Genomic DNA, 20,974 nt, shown 5'->3' on the forward strand with positions numbered 1-20,974 from the left:
CCCCAGCCATGAAGCCTGAACAATTCACTTGTTTAATCTGACTTTCCCCATGTACAAAATTGATTTTCTTCTTCATTTCCACAGAGTTTACAAAAACAATCAATAAAATAAATAAATAAATTTTTACTGTACCTAGAAGTCTTGTGACAAAGAAGGGAACGTGTACATGTTGAAACCAAACACCAGCATGTAACGTGCACTGACACATTAATTGATACAAAGCTTTCTCCTCCATGTTAAGGAGGTATCTTGGTATAAAAGACAAAGAGCAAATCTATATTCTTGTCTCCCACTGCAGCTCCTGCCAAGCCCAAGGTCCCTCTGTGCTGAGCACCACGGATGCAGCAAGAATCCCTCTGCCCCCATATTAAACCGAGAAATGCTGGGAGGGGACACAAAGAGACAGAAAATGACACAACTTGCCCAAGGCTTTAGAGGTAGCTGCCAGTACAGTCTGTAATCTGGCTGGTATCACCTCTCCACCCACAAAGCAGCGATGGTTCCCCCTTTCTTCAAAAGCTGTCTCCATCCCCACCCGCTGCTGCCTGGCTCTGCCTAACACCCGCCACGCAACCGTGACATTAAGTCACTTCACTGCTCGAATCAACATGCCACTGGAGCTGCCCAGCACTTAATTATACGAATTAGGAGATCTGTATAATGGTCCTAAACCAGTAATGAAAGAGAAGGTTTAATGATGCAACAAAAACCTGCAACGCAGCACTCAGATTATGGGTGGGTTACACAACAGCTCGAACAATTCAGCATTTAGGCTGCAGACTTGCATAGCGCACATCACATTTTCCCAGAGCCATCATCTGACTCCAAGCACATGAGATCCACTCAAACACAGCCTTCCTGCCTCCTTTTGCCCCAGAAGCTCAAGGACGAAGGTGAGGCTAAGTTTCTGAGCAGTAATCATCCACATCCAGGAGAAGAGATGCCCCAAGCAAAGTCAGCCCTTTTCCCAAACTCACACTCAAAGAGATTTATCTGAAGCCTGTTCTAGCAACCACTTGTATCTCACAAGTAGTGCTTGCTCCTCCCAGCATTAACACCCCATCGCACAGAGATGACATAACTCCAGTGAAACCTGTTCAGTTGACAACTGGAGTGACTTTTGCATTGTGCCATGTGAGTTAACTCCCAGCTGCAGCCTGGTTTAAGAAAAGATTATGAGCACAGCTTTAACAGAGATATCACCCATGAACTGACAGCAAATAAGACAATTTAGGTATTTGATGAGCACTCAGCATGAACTGTTCATATGGAAGAGAATGCTCCTACCCCAAGACTTCTGAACAGGGTTTATTACTAAATAAGCTCAAACACTTCCAGATAGTATTGATTTCCATCCATAGCACTTATACAGCTTAAGGGAGAAATCATCTGGTTTGAAATATTCTTTTAGAATCTATTGACCTTTCATGTCAATAAACACAATACCAAATTGCAGCTTAGCAGGCTTATTTCACCTTTATTTTTTGTAAAGTGCTCAGATGAAAAGCACTATACCAGCATCAGGGCTGAGAAGTATTATTTAGATTTCAAAAAGCAGGTAAGTGCCATGGTCAATCCACATGTTCAATATCAAAGGGCTCAAAAGAAAACTGATAGGACCAAAACTGCAATGGGGAAGGAAGAGTGATAGTATCAGCTGGGAAGCTGCTTATCAATATTTGCACATGCTTGTTCAAACAAAAGCCTCAAGAAGAGATGCTGTGCCTTGTCTAGAAACCCTTTAAAATGTTGCTAGTATGTCACTGCTCTTAGTGGAAGAATGTCATACTCATATTCCTCTGTCACCTGTAAAATACACTATTAATTCTATTAAAATCCACAATGGAAACTTCACCTCCGTGTATTACCATTCCTGCACTTTTTTGCCAAGGCAGAAGGTAGCACAGGGTGCTTTTACAAGCCACTTACAGCTGCAACAGATCTGCATTTACTACATCAAAGCAGATGGCTGGAAACAGCCAGCATGCAACCATGGAGCATCTTTTACCCTGCAAACCCTTCAGCAGGTTGCCAGATTTGTTTTCATATAGATCAACTTCTCTTTTCCCTCCCTCTAAACAAAAAGACTGTTTTCATTCAGCTGCCCTTTTTTCCCCCTTCACAAATGCAGACACGGGCAGTAAATTCCTTTTTAAAGAGGCAGATCATAGCAAGGCAGAGTGTTACAAGCAGAAGAGCAAGGGACATTATCAAATAGCACATGGCACAGATTTTTCCCAGTATCCAAAGAGTCCAGGGCATGTAACTCCAAGGGCATGCCAGGGGAGGAAGCAAGCTTTTGCCACCAGCAAAAAGATTCCTGAAATAAGACAGCAAATGCTCTCAAAGCCTGACATCAAATACAACCTGAGATTAACTGACCCTGCTACTGGCTCTGCATTCACACAGCAAAATGAAATCCTGAAGGTGCCTGCATCCTCACATGTGTTTCACACACGGGCTGGAGGTGGCCAGAGTCAGACCTACTCATTATTTTCTCTGCAAAGCATACTCCTCCCCGTTAATCAAGAGTTGCAGCCAGTCACCCAACTAGCACTGTGATGACTTCACTGCCAGCTGCTAGGCATCCTGAGAAAAACAAAAACAAATTACACGAGGGCTATGGTCACTTACCAAATCCTACTACAGATATACCAGGCTATTGGGCAACTTTGCTGACGTACCTGCCAGTACATCAGGGACTTACTGCATCTCTTCCCCAACCATCCCCTGAAGCAAAGGATCTTTAGTTACAGCAATGACAGCAGTTTTCACCCAACAGAACACCCTCCCCCTCCTCACCTACCCCAAGCAGGTACAGCAGAGGAGCTTTTTGCTCAGTGAAGGAAAAATAAGACGTTAAAGCCAACTCACTGCTGGGCCACACCCTTCCCCCAGTGCACCTGTAAACGACCGCTTGTGCAACAGCACTCGAGCGTCAACAGGACTGTGGGCACTACCCAGACACGCACACAGCAATCAAGCAAAGGCACTACCTGCATTTCCACGTGCACGCAGGGTTATCAAGTGCCTATCTACACCTATGCAAGTGGTGATTCACCTCTTGCAAACCCAGCCTCAAACTGTTGCTATCTCCTCTTTCCTGTATTCCTGCAGTTGTGGCTAATCTTCCAGTCACACATCGCCTGCCTTCTTCAGGACTCGATCATCATCCAGCCGAGCACCAAATAGGTTAGCTGGTAACAAAATAAAAATAAAACTTCATGAAAAGTAATTCAAACCCCCGACAGGTTTTCCTGACGTGGGAGGGTGTCTTCAATTGCAGCCACAGTCTTTTCCATACAGCGTGCATAGCCTCATCAATGTATTTTAGTATCAGGAAAAGTTTTTGCTCCCTGCTTTGATGAGCTGATCACAGCCTGCTTGTGGTAACACATTTTGGTTGCCATCTGACCCAGAAGAAGACTCTCAGAAAGCATCACCTCTGTGCACAAAGTGCATCTTGCAGAGGGCACCAGCGGATATTTTCCCAGCCACGCACAGATGCTCGCTAGTTTGTCCCAACACAAATGCTTTAATAATCCACCTGCCATTCCAAAAGCATGAATAAATCCCCTACCTGACAACAGAGAGGAATAACCCTAGCAGTAAAAGCAGTGCTCTGTAAACCATCACTTCATGAAACAGATACCTGTGCCCAGACTGACCGGTCCTCGATCAGTGTCTAAACCACGGATCCAGTTGTCTGGTCTTGGGACACCAGTTTGCTCAACATTTCTGTTATTTTCTTCTGCAGGAGAACATTTTAAGACAGAGATTATACCACAGTATTTAATATTGTTCTTTACCTTGTGTCAAATGCTTTTACTCTCTGTGCTTTTCATTTGTTGATGCTTGAGCTACCTTTTTCAAGATAACGACTTTACTTTTGGGGTTTTTTTCCCCCCTCCAGGTGCCCTGCCCTTAACAGCAGCAGACTTAAATCCACACATTATTCCACACGACACATGCTCCTAAACAATGTTTTTCTGATCTGTATTTACAAAATGCTCCAACATACACTTCATTAATGACAACTAAGGGCACATGCACTTTTTCCACAGCATGTTTAGGATTAGAAGGAGTTAAGCCACGGAAAACAGTGACACATTGATGCCAATTTAACTTTTGTGTGTTCTATGCACAAATAATAAGAAATAATATGCTTTAGATAAATGAATAAGTTCTGGCACTTCTACAAACAACAGAAAACAAAGACAGCAGAATTTAATGTCTGCCCAGAAATCTAAACAAAGAACGGGTTTAGACGAAGAAAAAGATGAAGAAAACAAAAATACAAGGGGTGCAAGCGTACGGCACAGACATTTAGCACTAGAGGTTGCTAGAGATCACAGACAACCCATCAGATCCCAAAAAGTGGTCAGTGCCACAGGTGAAAAAATGCTCCTTCACTAAGAGTCACAGCCTCAGCGAAAATCTCAAACAGCCTTTTGAAAAGCAAACAGATCTCGCAGCTCTTGGATCATCCAGGGAAACCTGACACTGACCAGTGCTGGGAAGACACAGCTAAACTTTAGAGGTGCTCTTCTGCAGGTCGTTGCCAAGCCTCCTCCAGTGAGGGACTTCATCTCTAGTAAGGTTTCAACAACTGCTTTATGCCAGCCCCAAACAGTTGCCACCAAGAGGTTTTGTTCAGCTCTGAGTTGCAACCAGCCACACATCTGCTGCTTGCTGGACCAAGGGTCAGCCAGGTCGACACCCATGTTTCTTCTGACACATCAGTTTTCTGCTGGAGTGGGTTCCCTGATGTGGGAGAAGAGGCCTGAGTGTTGGGACATCCCAAGGAAATCCCTGTGTGCTTGGAGGGGAGCCAGCTGAGGGACCCGGGGCTTTCCCCAGGGACTTACTTCCCCAGGGACCTACGGGAAGGGCTCTTTATTGGCTTCTAAATTCCTCAGGGTGAGGCTCTTTCTGACATCTAAATTCTTGGCAGTGACGAAAGAGGAAGAGATCACCTGAACTTCAGGTGGAGGAAGGACAGTAAGCAGAAGCCGATTAATTCCTAAGCAACAGAGATCTTCCCATGCAAACCTCCAGAGGCCATGGGCTAGGGAGCATGCATGTGATTAAGGAGGAATGGCAAAGGTGGGGCCAGTCACAGAAAAAGAGAAAAAACGAAGTTTTTCCAGTGTTTCTAGAGGAGATAAACATCTACCTACTGAATTTTATTTATTTGAGGGTGAGAGGTTGTTTCTTTTCTTTTTTGAGATGACATGAGGGTCAAAAGCATGAGTTAGGATGATTGAAGCCCTGCTTCTGTTGAAGGCTGAAGAATTTCACCTTCGCATTCCTCTCAAGCCCATGACTTCAGGATTAGGCCCATTTCTAAATGCTTACAGGAGAAATTCAAAGTTGAAAACCAAGCCAAATAACCCCAAGGGATTTGTCTTCAGTAACTTTTCCACAGCTTGAACTACAGCTGTTTTCCTTTACAAATTCCACCTCTCAACCGCCAGAGCACTAGGAGAGGAAAGCAGCAAAGTGCTATGGTTGGAAACAAAAGCTCAGCATGGAGATGAAGCAAAAGATCAAATCCAGTTCTGCTGCAAGCAAGACTGACCACTGACACACTGATTTAGTTCCTTCTGTGCAAGAACTCTTGAGGCTGGCCTTCCTTTTTCCATCATCAAGGGTACAGAACAAAACTATGAGCCAACCAGGACAAAAAGGGTTTTTTGCATGCCTGGAACTAGCAAGTAATTTCTCAGACCTATTTTAAAATAAAACATAAGTCTCCAATGGAAGTAAAAATCAAGTTCTTTATTCAAATCCTGCATGCCCCACCTGACCACGGTTTTGAAGCATCTCTTGCCAGCCTCAACCATTCCTTAGGCAACTGAGGAAATGAAATACAAAACATTAAACAATGTGGATGGTCAGACTTAAGCCAACAAAGACAAGGAAATTGCAAGTTAAGCTTCTTGCTCTCCCCTTGATTCACCTTGTTTTGTTCAGCTACTGCTCTGTTCCCAGACCATTCCTCTCTCCCAATGCCAAGAGCAACAGGACAAAGAAAACAGCATGGTCTAATCATAGGTGGCATTCCCTCCTATCCATGTCTTGTTTGTCACCCAAAAATCCCAATACAAGCACATCTGGTTTCTTACTTCAGGAGCCTTGCTGGAATTAAGTGCTACAGCTCTGCTTGGCTGGAGGTCCAGATGTGCCCCTTCCTCGTGGTGATGGGGACATTCTCTGGCCAACATCTCCAACACAAGAGGTTGCAGCAGCAGGACAAACCTGACATTCCACTATCTTGTACAAAGAACAATAAAACATGAATGATATTTCTATTCCCAAGAAGAAAGATCACAAACTGCAGAGGGGAAAAAGAAGCAGGGCTGAAACTCTGGCAAGCCAATGTCTTTTCAAAGTAGAACAAAAAGCAATCTTTAAAATAAAGGCCTCCAAGATGGTAATTTTTCTTCACCAATAGCATGTACTGTTTACAGTCACAGAGTGAGTTTGCAGCACTTCAGTAATGGATTAAAGAAGTTTCATAAGCTTGTAAAGAAAAATACTTCAAAATGTGTGCATTAAGAAAGCATATATGTTACATAAAAGGCAAAACATGGGCTAAATATCAAGTGCTGTTACAAATTTGGGGAAGACTAAAACCATCTTTTATTTTCCATACTCTATGGGAAGGATCCAACATAGGACACAACTGCTTAATTGGGAAAAAATGCACGTGGCTCAAAGCCTACAGGCTGTCTTCTGATCAGATGCAAATGATGAGTATCTCAGGGCTTCTACGGAAGGTTTTGAAGAAAGGCCACACTACCAACCCATCACTGTATTTTAAAGGGATTCACAATATTACTCCATTTCTTCTTCACATTGTCTTTCAACAGGACAAATCTTTCTCATGGCATAGTGTAAAACTAAAACCTTAGAAAGACAAAAGACAAGAGCACCAATCTGGGGACTGAAGATGTGCAAAATATGCTGGTGAACTCATTGGGAAGCATAACACAGGGAATAAAGTCCACTTCAAGGATCCATCAGGTCTCTGTTTTGCTTTTCTTTTCTCAGTTGAATATATCTGCCAAAAGGATTGCTCAACACTTTCCAGCTGTAATTCTCCCCTACTACTGGATCTGACTTTTCCAGGAGTATCTCACAGTTCAGTCACTGGTAACAGGTACTTCCATCACAAAACCTTAGAGACGTCCTTCATTAGCAGTGCTATTTCCACAAGCATCCAGGGTGTTAACAAGCCCCACATGCATAGGGATGAGGAGATGGAGGAAGTTCATAAAAAGGTTTGCTCACTATGAAAATCATCTTCAACTTCCCACAAGTATGGTTCCACAAACACTTGCAGTAAGGCAGGTTGTATTATTCTCTTCTCTCTTGCCCAATAGTTGCTATTAGTGGATCTGGCAAGGCACCATGTGACAGAAAAATGCAGCTGCATTTTTGGCTCAGAAGCCTCTACAAGAGCCTGTGAGCCATGAAACAAAAGGCCCACAAAAAAGCAAAAGAGAAGAATGCAGATTCAGTTTTCTTTTTATTGTAAGCATGTGTCTCTACTGCATAGTCCTGATGCACATAAATGACAAAAAATGTAAGTCATTTTGAAGTCCCTTTAGTCAGGTAACTTGGGCTCCATCTGCCCGAGGCCACTTGACATAAAAACAGAACGGAAAGACTGCCACTGACCACAGAGAGTCTGAGCCACCCAACACAGCACGTGCCCTCATGTGCCTCTGAGCTATGCTTTTCTACAAGTCTAGGGTAATGTGGGGGGTTTTGCTGTTTTGGTGGTATTGATTCTTTTTGTAGAATTTCTCCCAAGAAGCCCAGGATCCCCTCATTCCCAAAGCATAAGGCTGAGCTCTTTTGCACCACCGCCTTGTAGTAAAACATCCCTCATCTGCCTGTTGCACTGCAAGTAAAGTTTAAAATGCAACACTTTGTCTAACATGTGTCGAATTTCTCTGATTAACAAAATGACAATTTACTGTCTTCATTACTCTCACCTCTCATGACTGATCAAATGTTTCAACCTTTTTCTTTTTTTCAAATGAAAGCAATCCAAAGGCACCCCCTTCCCAGACTGCTTGGAGTGGATATGATAAACACGAGGCACAAGGGAGCGTGAGAGCTATGCGGACTGTGGACTGCAGAAGAATGTCTCAGGACTTCTCTTTATCACCAGCCCATGGATTCTGTCAGTGAGAAGCTGTTCCCACACTACTTCATGTCTTCTGCCTGCAGGCAGCAGCCCGGCTCTGAGCCAGCTCAACAAAACCAGGCTGAAGGAGAGCAATGGAAGGGGAAAACAAGGCATCAAGAATAACCCTTCAGTCAGGATCAACAGCACAAGTCCACTGACGTTTCCATCCTCTGAAGAGGTTTTGTATTGGGTGGATGGAACATGACAGAAATGAACACTAAAGGTGCACAGAGGCAAAATTGCACAATGCTGTTCATGCACCTACCAAAAATGCTGGTTCTCCTCAGTCCAGCTGCTGCATTAATATATAACCACCTTAGAAAAATGATCCTTTATGTCCTATACTCCTCCAAATAGGAAGTTGAAAAGCCAGCAGCTTGCGTTTCTTCCCATTTCAACTGGGTCCCATCAGCACCCCAGTTCTTGCACCCAGCATCACTCCTGTTAAAAACCAGCTTTGATCATTGCTGTTGGCCCCACAAACTTACTCCACATCAGCACCCATGATGATTAACCACCAAAACAAGCACATATCTTGTCTCCCAGGTACACTGTGTTCCTAGGGAAACGTTGTTTCAAGACAATGCAAGGCAGAGACAAGAACTGGAATGAAAGTTCCCTAAGGCAGACAGAAAATCCTTAAGTGATTTTTGATAGAGAATTTTCCAGCCCTTTCTGAACTGGAGCAACAGAAGGAAAAAACCACTAAATATCACCCCGCACCTTCAGAGAGCAAGGAGTGGAACATAAGCAGCAAGAGGAAAGTTCTTCAAACAAATGTCACCAGATGCATCACAGCTTAAATGGAAACGATGAGCATCCAGGTTGTTGGTGTTCAGATAACAGTCACATGCAGTAGGATTGAGCAAGGTGTTCAACACATGCAAAGAATTCAAAGAGTTTGCTCAAACACAGCAAAGAAATATGGGTATAACCCAACACAGAGACAACCACAGGAGCTTAAGGAATGTACCTCAAAAAAGCGTAGGCGTCATTAAGTTTGTTTTGTAACTTTTGCTCAGTTTGAGGACCCAACTCTGTCCAGTCTCCAGTGAGGGCCACTCACTTTCGCTTCACATGGAGAGGGCTCCCCTCTCCAACTTATCACTCTCCTAAAAGTGCTGCTAGCTAGAGAAAGATGTGAAGGCTGATGTTGGATCTTTGGGTCTGATAGGTCTGATACAAGGTCTCTTTTGGGAGCAGAAACTCCCAATTTCCCCATGAAAAGGCAACTCCCAGAAAATTCACTCCTACTCCACCACCCTCCTGTATTGCATTACAGGGCTTTGCTGCTCCTGTGCATTCCAAGTCATGGACAAAGTCAGGAACCTCCACCAATGCTCAACCAGCCGTGCTCAGGTTGGTTAGATATTATAACACCACAGTACCTAAAACTGCCCTTTCAGGCACTCTGTGCCAGGCAGCCTACAAACACCACACAGAAACACTGCTGCATGTGGAAAGACATTATAATCTTTGCCAATGTTCTTTATTACTGTTCAGGAAATGACGGGCTCATTTTTCAGAGTGGTAAATTCCAATAAATTCTTCTTCAACTGGATGGAAATCTGAAAGTTTAACAGACATAATAAATCGTGTATTATCTGTATTACCAAGCCAGCCTTACACAAACAAATACATCTAAATTAGACTGTAATCTGCAAATCTTCCTCCATGTGAATAGCAGTTCTGATTTTAGTGGAGCTACTCCCATCAAGGAAAGAGGGGTCTTCTCTTTTTACACTATGTAAACCATGGGAAGGAAATTCCTCCCACACAAAGCTCTCACATAATATAATCCCTGCTGCATCTTGCTCCTGGCTCATACGTTGAATATTCATCTCCACACAGCTTCAAAAGGTGTACACTCTTCAGCATCTATCAGACACTTTTTTCTTTTGTAAAATGAGGAATGTACTGTGAATTGAAAGAAGTTTGGGTGGGTTTTTTTGCATTCCCTTGTAAGAACAAGATTTATGTCCCTTGCAATTAAAAAAAAATTATAGTCCAAAAGCATCTCTAAAACCTTTAAGGGACTAAATATAGAGACCGACTTGGAAGATGACTCCTTACAACCATCTCCAACACTAATAGTTCTTTCCAGCCTAGGGCTCTAGGTAATGATTGTGCATCAAGGTCATGTTCTTGCCTGGACAAGTTTATTTGCTGTATGTTTTTAGTAACATACAGACCATACATCTTAGAAAGTCACAGCAGCACAGAAGCATAAAGGCTGACAGCAGTCAGGAAAGAACGCCAACTTTTCCAGTATTATCCAAAGAAGTCTGCAAACATGATCCTGCATCACTATTAGTGCCTAAAAATCCTACACCCCCATCTGTATGTCTGCAAGAGGACTTCTCATGTGGCATCATTTATCACACAAGAAAAGGGGACAATGCACAAGGGTCATATTTGGACATATCTTCCTTATCTACTCTACAGGACCTGATTTTTAAAGTTGCTCAAATAGCTCCGACACTGTACATTAAAAGAGAAAAATCACCAAATGACACCAGTAACCTCCCAACACACTCTCCAACCTTGAGATGACAAGCATCTCGTTGATCTTTTTCCCCAGGGCTTGGGAAAAAGCTGGGAGAGACAGCAAGCAGTGGCAGATGCAGAGCACACACCCTCGTCATTTCACTGGAGAGGGGACAGGTTACATCATAAATCAACTTTGTCTTAGGAGGCCACATTGATAAAGTCACTCCAGAGCCTCCAAGTGAGTGACACTTCAACTATTCCATGGTGCAATAAGGACATAAGTTTAGAAAAAACTATAGGTGCAATCAATTCACAGGAACACCAACAAGCGAGCTCTATGGTTCTTATGTTCATCCCTTTTTCTTTCATCTTTATGCAGTTAATTTAAAATATCAATCTGTGCACAAGCTTTTCAACCTATGCAATACAGAGACCAATGGTCAGGCTTCTTAAATGCTCTGATTAACTACCAGCAACTTATGCCTTCAAGTATCTGATGTTTAATTAAAAAACAAGGATTAAGCCAAATTGGTTTGTTAGTCAGATCAAGGTCAGCTGATGTAAAGAGACTACAATCTTAACAGATTTTCGTTATTGCATTGCAAGGCTTGAGTACTTTGTTTCATTATGCAAATGTGCAGAGGTCATGACAGAGCCAGCACTCAAAAATCATTCCAAGTCACTAAATGTATCCCAGGTTCTCGTAATTCCTCACGCAAATAAAGAGCGGCAAATGTTTATCCCTCTGTTTTCCCCAGTGTTACTGGTTTACGTTCCTGTAGCTGAGGCAACCACACCATGCCAAGCAGCTTTCAGCCTTTCAGAAAGATTAACTTCCTAAACAGGCACAAACAGCCAAGGTTCAGCTCCAGCCAGCCAAGGTGAATGGCAGACACTCAACTCATGGACCAGAGCACAGCACACGAGACCATGTGATGACCTCCTCGTTGAAATCATCCCCCCATCTAAAACTCCACTCACAGCAGGGTCAGCTCTGAAGTTTTTAGATTACCCCAGGTTTGAGTCGTTTGCAGAACGTCATTCCTTGCTAAACAAAATTATGGAAAAAATGAAGTAAGGAAGAAAAAAGATTGTAATGACTGCCTGGAAAGAGGATGGAAAGGAGCACAGCAACAAATGCAAAAGGCATCCAGAACAAAATTTCATCAGTGACAACACTCATGACACCTCACAGCAATGCCAGGACTGAGGAATACTTTAAATTTGCAAAAAATGCCAACTTTCCAGGCCCTGCTGCACGGTGAACACCACAAAGACAATGGCAACTGAAGTCTAGATCTTCCAAGAGACTGCAACTCCAGGACTCCCAGGAATGTTGGACACAGCTAAGCATAAATAAAAGCAACACATACATCAGTTGAACAAGTGCTAACCAAGTCTAACTAAAACTGTACAACCAACTTCCTCATTCCCTTTCTTCCTCTCCCATCCCTGGGAAAAGACATGAAATACAAGTTATTGCTGCAGTAGGCAAACATTAATAGTGACTGAAACCACTTAACCATCTATTCTTCCTTCCCTTCATTTTTATTTTAAGAAAACCCACAGAACCCCCCGCCCTCAAGAAGGGTTCCAGCATAACACAATTTTTCATCCTTTGCTAGATTGAGTATAGACCTAATTTAGGATTAAGTGCAATTCAACACACAAGCCATATTATTCAAGCCTTATTTCAAGCCATAAATATCCAAGATTAAGAGATGCTGAGAGAATTGGCTGACAGGACAAGACAAAGGAAAACTAAATTCTTCCATATCATCCATGCAGCGAGCTCATTGCACAAGGGCAAGGAACTGAACCTGAGTATGTGGCAATTGATGGGGACTACTCACGCTTATTTTTCAGGGATCTGCCTAACACTTCAGATTTCACAAGAAAAACACTGTGTTCCACAACTCAGCTCTACTCCTTTTCACTTAGCTCAAAGTGTGACCGACGGTAGGAGCCTGATCAAATTCCTTGCTTTATCCACGCCTGAATTAAAGCCTTGGCTCAGCAGACCAAGTTACATGAGCTTTCCCTTTTTCAGAGGATGCCGGCCATTAGTGCTGGTGCCAGCTCTGCAGGTAACACCAGCAAGTCCCAGGGAGCTTCAGTTTGGTTACAAAGAGATTTCATCTCTTGCTGAAGCAGTTGGTATTTCTGCATCTCTTGTTAGACACTCCAGTGCTGTTTGCATCTGCCGATAACATACTTGAAAAATACTCTTGAAAAATCCAGCCTACTCTGATCTGGGAAGTGGGAATTTCTTCAAATAACAAATCAAATCATGCTCACATGGGTGGGTTTCAGCTCTCTAGCACTGATGAATATCAAAGAAAAGTTTCAAAATGTTTATGGGTCAGAGGCAACACAAGTGCCTCACAAAGGCAGCAGTTGCCATTAAAGGATGATTCTGCCCCTGGCCACAAGAGCCACATCAACTCCAAATGAACCTTCCCCCAAACTCTCCTGGAAAAGCACCTTCTCACTCTGTCCCTGCCACAGGGAGCACATGCACACACATCCATCTGCAACCTCAGTCCAAGTCCAGCTGCTGCCTCTTCTTCAGCTCCAGGGATCTCCACGACCACCATGGAGAGAACAGCAGCTAAGGCTCACCCAGCTCATCTCTGGGGAAGCAAATCAAAGTCCAAATGGTTTCCCTAAAGGGCACCTGCCAGACCTCTGTGCAAGAGAGACAAGGAAGGAAAGGGAGGAAGAAAGCTTTTGTTTGCTGCCAGGAACCAGAGCACAACCTCATGGATGTGGGGAAGAGCATTCCTGGAACAGGCCATGGGGTGATGATAACCTTCAAAGGTGCTTCTATGGAAGAGATCACAGAATGGTTTGGGTCAGAAGGGACCTTTAAAGACCACCTACTCCAACCTCCCAGTCATGGGCAGGGTTGGCATCTGGTTGCTCCAAGCCCCCTCCACCCTAATTTACATGTATCACTAAATCTGGTTGCTCCAAGCCCCCTCCACCCTAATTTTGAACACTTGTGGAGCAGAACTGCTTGCATCTCAAGGGACAGACTCACAAATCTGTGACAGGAAGGCGGACAAGGAAAGGACTGATGGCTTGGGTCAAATGGGATGAGTGAGCAAAAAGGAGAGGACTGGGTCAGGAGGAGCCTGTGCGACTCAGCCAAGCACTCGCGCAGCAGGAGCTGGAAATCTCCACGTTTAAGAGCATGCACACGCAAATGCAATATTTTACAATCCTACAGCACTTTTAAAGTGCTCCAAGTGCTTCATAATTGTTAATTAAGCAATAGTAGTCACAAATTAGAAGCATAAGACTGAGATACAGCTATGTCAGTTTTTAACAGTATGATAGCTATCATGGTTTAACCCCAGGCAGCAACTCAGACCCACACAGCCACTCGCTCACCCCCCTCCAGTGCAATGGGGGAGAGAATTGGAAGGGCAGAAGTGAGAAAACCCATGGATTGAGTTTAAAAACGAAAGAGGTTAATAGGTAAAGCACAAGCTGCACAGTCAAGCAAAGCAATACAAGCAATTCATTCCCCACTTTCCAAGGGCAGGCAGGTGTTCAGCCATCCCCAGGAGCCCAGGGCTCCATCACATATAATGATGACGCGGGAAGACAAACACCATCTCTCTGAACATCCCCCTCTGCCTGCTTCCCCCAGCTCTACATGCTGACCATGCCTCCCTATGCTCTGGAATATCCCTTGGACCATCTGAGGTCAGCTGTCCCGGCTGTGTCCCCTCCCAACTCCTTGTACCCCAATCCTGCTCACAGGTGGAGTGGGTGTGAGAAGCAGAAAAAGCCTTGGCTGTGTGTAAACTCTGCTCAGCAGTACCGAAAACATCCCTGAGTTATCAACAGTTTCCAGAGCAAATCAAAAACACAGCCCCATATTAGCTACTACACAAAGAATTAACTCTACTCCAGCCAAAACCTACGGAAAACTTTGGGAATAAAAGCTACTTTTAAGAAGTCACATACCCCTACTCCTCCTGCCTTGCAGACCCCGGGCTGTGTCCCACATCCAGGCACTGCAGCATTCTCTGAAAGAGGCTGGTGTTGAGGATTTGAATCCAGACTCCTGTTTCAGAGCGTGCCCCGATGCCTCGCACACCGCCAGCGATCCGATCCCACTCCAGCCGGCTCCCTAAGCCATTCCTTGATCGCCAGCCAAGCCCCACGCAGAGGTAATCTTACCAAAGTAACACCGGTATGTGCCTGTAAATTGTGATTTTGTGCTTGACTTGTGTTATCTGCCTCCTCTTGTACTTTGGCTGCACAAATTATCTTCAGCAATTTCATCTTAAAGCTCATGTTTTACAGTGCTGATTTCCCTTAAAAGTATATTTTTTTTAAATTTGCTTTTATTAGTTCAACCACATTTACCAAGTTTTAACAGACGACTTCTTTCTCAGCTGCCTAATTTCAAATTCACCTTTACATACAGCTTAAAAGGGGGCAAAAAGTCATCGCAAGTAAGTGGGATGTGATGCTTAACATCAAGGTTTATGCAAATACACTTTATGGTATCAGTTGGGGGTCAAGAATCATGAATTTACTCTGCAACACAGGAGAATTAAGAAAGAAAAAGGATGAAACCTAGCCAAAACTTGGAAATATGTATAGTCCTGATTAATACAAGGCTACTAGGAAAAAGCAGATGTGAAATCACACCTTGTTTTATTCAAGGGAAAAGCCAAAGTGTACAAGAGCCAAAAAGAACTTATTCTAGGCAGTGGCGGACTCAAATACAGCAATATTACTCCTTCAACATTAATAAAACATGTTGTATACAGAGCTTTTTCTTTTCAGTCCTTGAAACTCTGCCAAGTCATAAGCTTTTTATGGGAACATTGAAATGAATGTTGATCAGAGCCATACCCATAAGAGTTTTAAATTTTACCACCACTTAGAGGCAAGGGCTTCCCCCCAGTCCCTCACATATCTGAAATCTGTACATTTTTGAAAAGCCTGACGAACTAAAAAAACGCATACACCCTCCGTCTATGAAGATACTGAATTCCCTCTTGAATTACCAGCTGAACTCAGGCCTTGGAAGGACTATGAACTCCTCCACGCTCTAAAATGAAGTTCCTCAAAGGCAAAATTTTACATTTTGTATACAAAAAATAATAGCTACTTGGTAAGTGAAATTAGAGCACCAGAGGTCACCTCATTACCAAGAACACTATATTCTTTTCCCCATCTCTTCCCATATTCATCAGCATCTGCTTTTTCCAAGGCCTAAGCTTTATTTTTCAAAAAGTTACCACTGGCTCATAAAAATACAATTAATTTGGAAGTACAAGGCTCCTGGCATCCAGACAAGCAGTTGATCATTTAGTTGTCGCATCTAATGTGATAGAGCTTCAACTGAGTTGGAAAACTTCATAAAATAAGGGGCTTCTTCCTTTCTAATTAACACAGCAATGAAACTTAACAGTCTGGCATGGAAATTTCTTTCCAGCATTATGTTTTTGAAACAACTCATCTACTCCCACAGTCTACGAGACCTTTTGACAACACGCTACCCAGTAATTTACCCTTTCCAGCTTAAATGCTTCAATTTGGAGTACTCTCTATCAAACCAACCAGGGGGGCAAAAATACTGCCCCAGAAGACCAGAAAAATATCTGCCATCCTTAACAGCTACTCACCCTGCATGCTTTTACGTCTATTCTGTAATTGTAGCACTAAATCTGTGTCCATTGCAACAGTTATCCATTTTATCACTGACAAATTTAAAAAGGCATTAATTAGGTGCACAATGCTTAAATTTAACAGGGAAATGGACAAAAAGTACACAGCCTATGTACAAATAGGTCTTTCAGGTCCCTGGGCTGGGAACTTGTGTTGTTTGTATACTATCTTGATTTATGTTTATTTAAATAATGCCAAATATTAGTTTTAAATTTACAGTGATTGCTTTATAAGATGTCTCCAATCCTATCAGGATAAAGAGCTTATACTAAACAAAACAGTTTGTTTATACTAGGAGTACATCTCATAGGAAATACTTAGAATCCCACATGTTCAAAGCAGGACAAAATTACAGCCTATCTTTCCTCAGAGGGTTGTTATCTCCTGCTACCAGGAGGCCAGAAGGACCACATGCAGATCACAAGCCCTGAAAGTTTCAATCAAGAGAGGATGGTCTGTAGAACCCCAGTAAAGCTGGAAGTGAGTTGTAATGCTCCCCTAAAATAACCATTCACACATGCAAACCAATTCCTGGTGCAGGTACTTAACAGTGAAAGCAAAGACAGAGCAACACCTTGTCCTTCTCTCAAGTACACCAAAAATTTACATGTTCCTATAAGGATGCCTCTGCATATCCAAGCCCTGCATTTTGTACTCTGGAACTGTGCTTGTACAAAGACTGGCAGAGCAAAGCCCTCCTCTACAGCTGATGCTCTTTTGTGCTGGGATCACAAATTGAAAGTGGACAAGATAAACACTTAAAATCACAGGTCGCTAGTGAAATCTCCTCAGCACACTTTATAACCTCTCGTGCCCAGTGACTGCACAAATTCTCCCCTCTATCTATAGACTGAAAAAATATTCCCCCAGTTTGTACACAAATGACAGCAATTCAGTTTTGAAGGGGAAAGAAGGAAAAAGGCAAGCACTCAAACTCTAAGGATTATTTACGAACAAGCTGAAGCCCTATAAACTTGGCTGTTGAAGAAAGACAATCCTCTCTAGCTTATGCCAAGCGGGTCAGACAGAGGAAGAACCTCAGCAGTCTTCAAAGTCGAAGCAGATGGGGAAGTGAATAAGTGCCCATGTGAGCAAAGAGGAAACAAGATTCTATTCATTTTAGCTTGTTTTACAGCTTCAGTTTTCTAGACACCATTGACTGACATAAGCAGAGGAGCTCGCTTCTCTAACAAGTATTAGAAATGCAGAGTAATTACTTAAGACTGCTACTGATGCAAAAAAATAAAGTCCCAGTGTGTGCAAATTGAGGATGTTGCTTAGCTCAGCAGGAGGGAAGCAGGTGAAGTGGAAGAAAGGTGCTAAGAGGCAGAGAACGAGAGAAATGTTCTTTGCTTTGTAGCTATGAAAAAACCACTTGGGATTCTTTATCATTAGTGTTTCAGTACCAGAGATATAAATATTTACGTAGCTGTAAAGTAGGTTCTACTTTAGAGCTAATTGTAGCTCTAATTAGAGCATTAAAAAAACCACATACGCTTGCAAGTAAATTTTTTACCCTTTTTGAAATAAAAAAGCAGCAGTCCACACATGCCACAGAATGACCATACATCACATTCCTTAAAAAGCTGAAGCTGACCTCTAGGTCCTTTCTCAGGCTTTACATCGCCAGACAAGATCCGGGCCAAGACCATTTCCATACACAGGGATGCATCTCTGTCTCAGGCTAACCTCATCATCCAAGTGATGAAACCTAAAACCAGCTAATCTCCCCCAGGGTCATGCTTGTGGAGCTGGGAATCCCTCCATCTGCCCCAGCAATATAAAAACATCACTGGCTGCAAAATAAACAGCACATGAACCACAGAACAATTGCCCCTCCAGTCAACACTGCTCATGCCACCCACCAAGGCCTAATAATTTTCTAACAGATCCCTCCCCCTAAAAACTTTTCATACTTTGAAGAAAGACCTTGTGCAAGTTGGCAACACACAACTTCTTTTGGATCCATACAAAAGAAGGACTCCCTTCCTCTCCAAATTCCTAGGAGTTTTGCAAGCTATCTGCAATCAGACAAAGCAGACCCTGAAGGAGCACACAAATACTTTGAATCAAGAACTTTTAAACTGAGCTGGCAACAGTGGAAGGGGGAGTATTCAGTGTTATAGCTTGCTAGGGAGACACCAAGAGCCAAGGACATGCTGAGGAGATGCTCATCTTCCAAAGAAAATACTGCTGAGAGAAACAGGCATCCTTCCACCATTTATTTTAGGAGATGGCTGCTGAGCTGCATCAGCTATTCCACTGGTGTCTCCATGAGTGTTTTCTGCCCAAGACTTCTGCTGGAAGAGCCAGAGCTGCAAAACTTGTAAGAAAACTCGACAGGAAGAGGCACTGAGGGGTTGAACAACACCAACCCACTTCGGATACACACTCCATCTTCGCTTATGCAAACTCAAGTGACCTGATATCCAGGGTGGGTTGTGTGGAGACCAGTCAAGATAGAAAAAGGTATATGAAGTCTTTGCTTGTTTTTCTGTGTAACTGTACATCAAGAAATTTGCTAAAATGAGAAGTATGAAGGAGAGGAGAGAGGCTATGTTATGAGTAACAGCAAGTGAAGGGAACTTCAAACTACAATCACTTTAGCTTTTTTCCCTATTGTTAGTTATCATACAAGCTGAAAAGTGAACTACCTTGCTTTAGGTAACTTTTTACCATGACAACTATTCCTTTTAGCAAATATATCATCATTCTCACAGCATCTTTAGATGCTTTAAGATGCAAAGTGAGGACTCCTCCAAATCTCTCTCCGCACTAAAAAAGCTCCAAACACATTAACCTTGAAGGACCTGCACTCTGGTGTAGTTGGAGGGGGAAAGAAAAGATATACAAGGTAAACTCATGCTGGCTCTTTAAGAGCATCTCCACAAAAAGGACTTTTTTTTTTTATGTGATATGCACAGTTGACCTGGGTTAACATTGTGGTGTGGGGAGTTGAAAAGGGATCACCTGATGAAACAGAAATACCTCCCTCCAAACTATATTGCAGGAATTCCAGCCAAGCACCCCAACCGCAGCAAACAGTAAGAGCCTTCTGGAACAGCACACGTTCTGTGTCAGCAAAGCAGCATTAATACAAAACTCAATTCAAATAAAGGAGCACTGACCCTTCGGAAAGAGTAGAGCTTCATCAGGCTTCTACCACACCAAACAAAGACCACTGAAGATACTCAAACTGCTCCAAAAAAATTATTATATCAAAAGGAGGAAAACAATGTCAGCCTTGTACATGTTTTGTTGCTGAATAATGACAGTGTTTATCTTCCCAGCCTAACACATTACTGCTCCGGACCCAACTTTAAAACAGAGTACATGACAGAATTAATTATGTCCTTTCCTCTTAACTACCATTCCCTGGTTATTTATTAGCTCTCTCTGCATATATTCATAGATGTGTCTAAAATACAAAGTTAAAAGAACTTAAAACTGATGCCTAAATACTTCCCTCATTTGCAGAGTCCTCTCCATCCTCTGGACAGACAGTGGCATCAATAAATACAGCCTCAGGCTGCAAAATAATCACTGCTCAGGAAGTTGAGGGAGACAAGGAGGAACCTCAAGCCTGCTGCTAGGGCAAGCATGTTTCAGGAGCAATGCAGTGCTGATCCCAAGCAACAATCTATCTCGGGCATGTTCTCAGAGGGTTCTGCTAAGGACTTTTCCAACTTTGTTGGAGGCCACCAGCCAGTTCCTGTGCGTTTCTGGAAAAGACAAAAGCTATACCACACAAAATACCCTGAGTTCAACACCCTGGCAAAGGAATGGCAAATAGCTAAACTCAGATGAGCTACCTAAAAGGAAAACTAAAGGGAACTCAAAAGCCTCTCCGCAGTTGTCTGTCTTCACTCTCCTGAAGTCCTCCCTGAAGAGGGACAAATATCAGGGAAAAGCAGATTGGAGAAGACTTCTGGTTTAAGACAATAATTTTTATTTCACCAAGGTCCCTCATCTCAAGGAGAAAAGCTGCCCTGATGACCATTCACTGGAAGGAGATCAAAAGGAAAAGAGGGTGGGTACTGCAGACAGCAGAGACAGGGGAAAAAAGAAAACCCTTTCAGGGACACAAAGAGTAGCAGCACTTTTGTCAGGGTAGATGTTAGGACACTGTATTCCCATGTGAACACCGCAGTTGCTTTTGGCCTCATCCAGGATCAACAAGCAACTCCAACTAACACACCGAATTAGCTGTGTACCTAAGGATTAACTTCTTGCCTTGCATCAGAGGTCAGTCGAGTCTTCTGTCCACCATAAAGGAAAGCATAGTACCTGTTGGTACAGCAGCACCCTTAGTTCTTCCACCCATCATCCACGGCACCTGATTTGTGCCCAGAATGCCCCAAAGATATTCAGAAACAGACAAGACCAGGTGCTTGCAATCAACACTCAGAAATCCTGCCAATCACCAATTATGCAGAATCTGGCATTTTAGAGGTGTAGATGGGGTTCAGAAGATCAAAGGGGGTTGTTAAATTTGTTCATGTTCCCCCATCTTTTGGGCTAAAATAAATATAAAACTCTCAAGCTTTTTATGATTTCTCTCTGTCAGCAGCTCCTGCCTGAGGG

At 43.1% G+C, this 20,974-nt stretch overlaps 1 protein-coding gene across 5 annotated transcripts in view; it reads right to left on the bottom strand.

Annotated features, from left to right (window-relative positions):
• The window catches only part of AKAP13 (A-kinase anchoring protein 13), a 184,149-nt gene that overhangs the window by 162,597 nt on the left and 578 nt on the right, over nucleotides 1-20,974 (bottom strand). The gene's annotated exons all lie outside the window — the stretch shown is intronic.

This window comes from Corvus brachyrhynchos, unplaced genomic scaffold (genome assembly GCF_000691975.1).
Source record: "Corvus brachyrhynchos isolate BGI_N302 unplaced genomic scaffold, ASM69197v1 scaffold97, whole genome shotgun sequence".
Lineage (NCBI taxonomy): Eukaryota > Metazoa > Chordata > Aves > Passeriformes > Corvidae > Corvus > Corvus brachyrhynchos.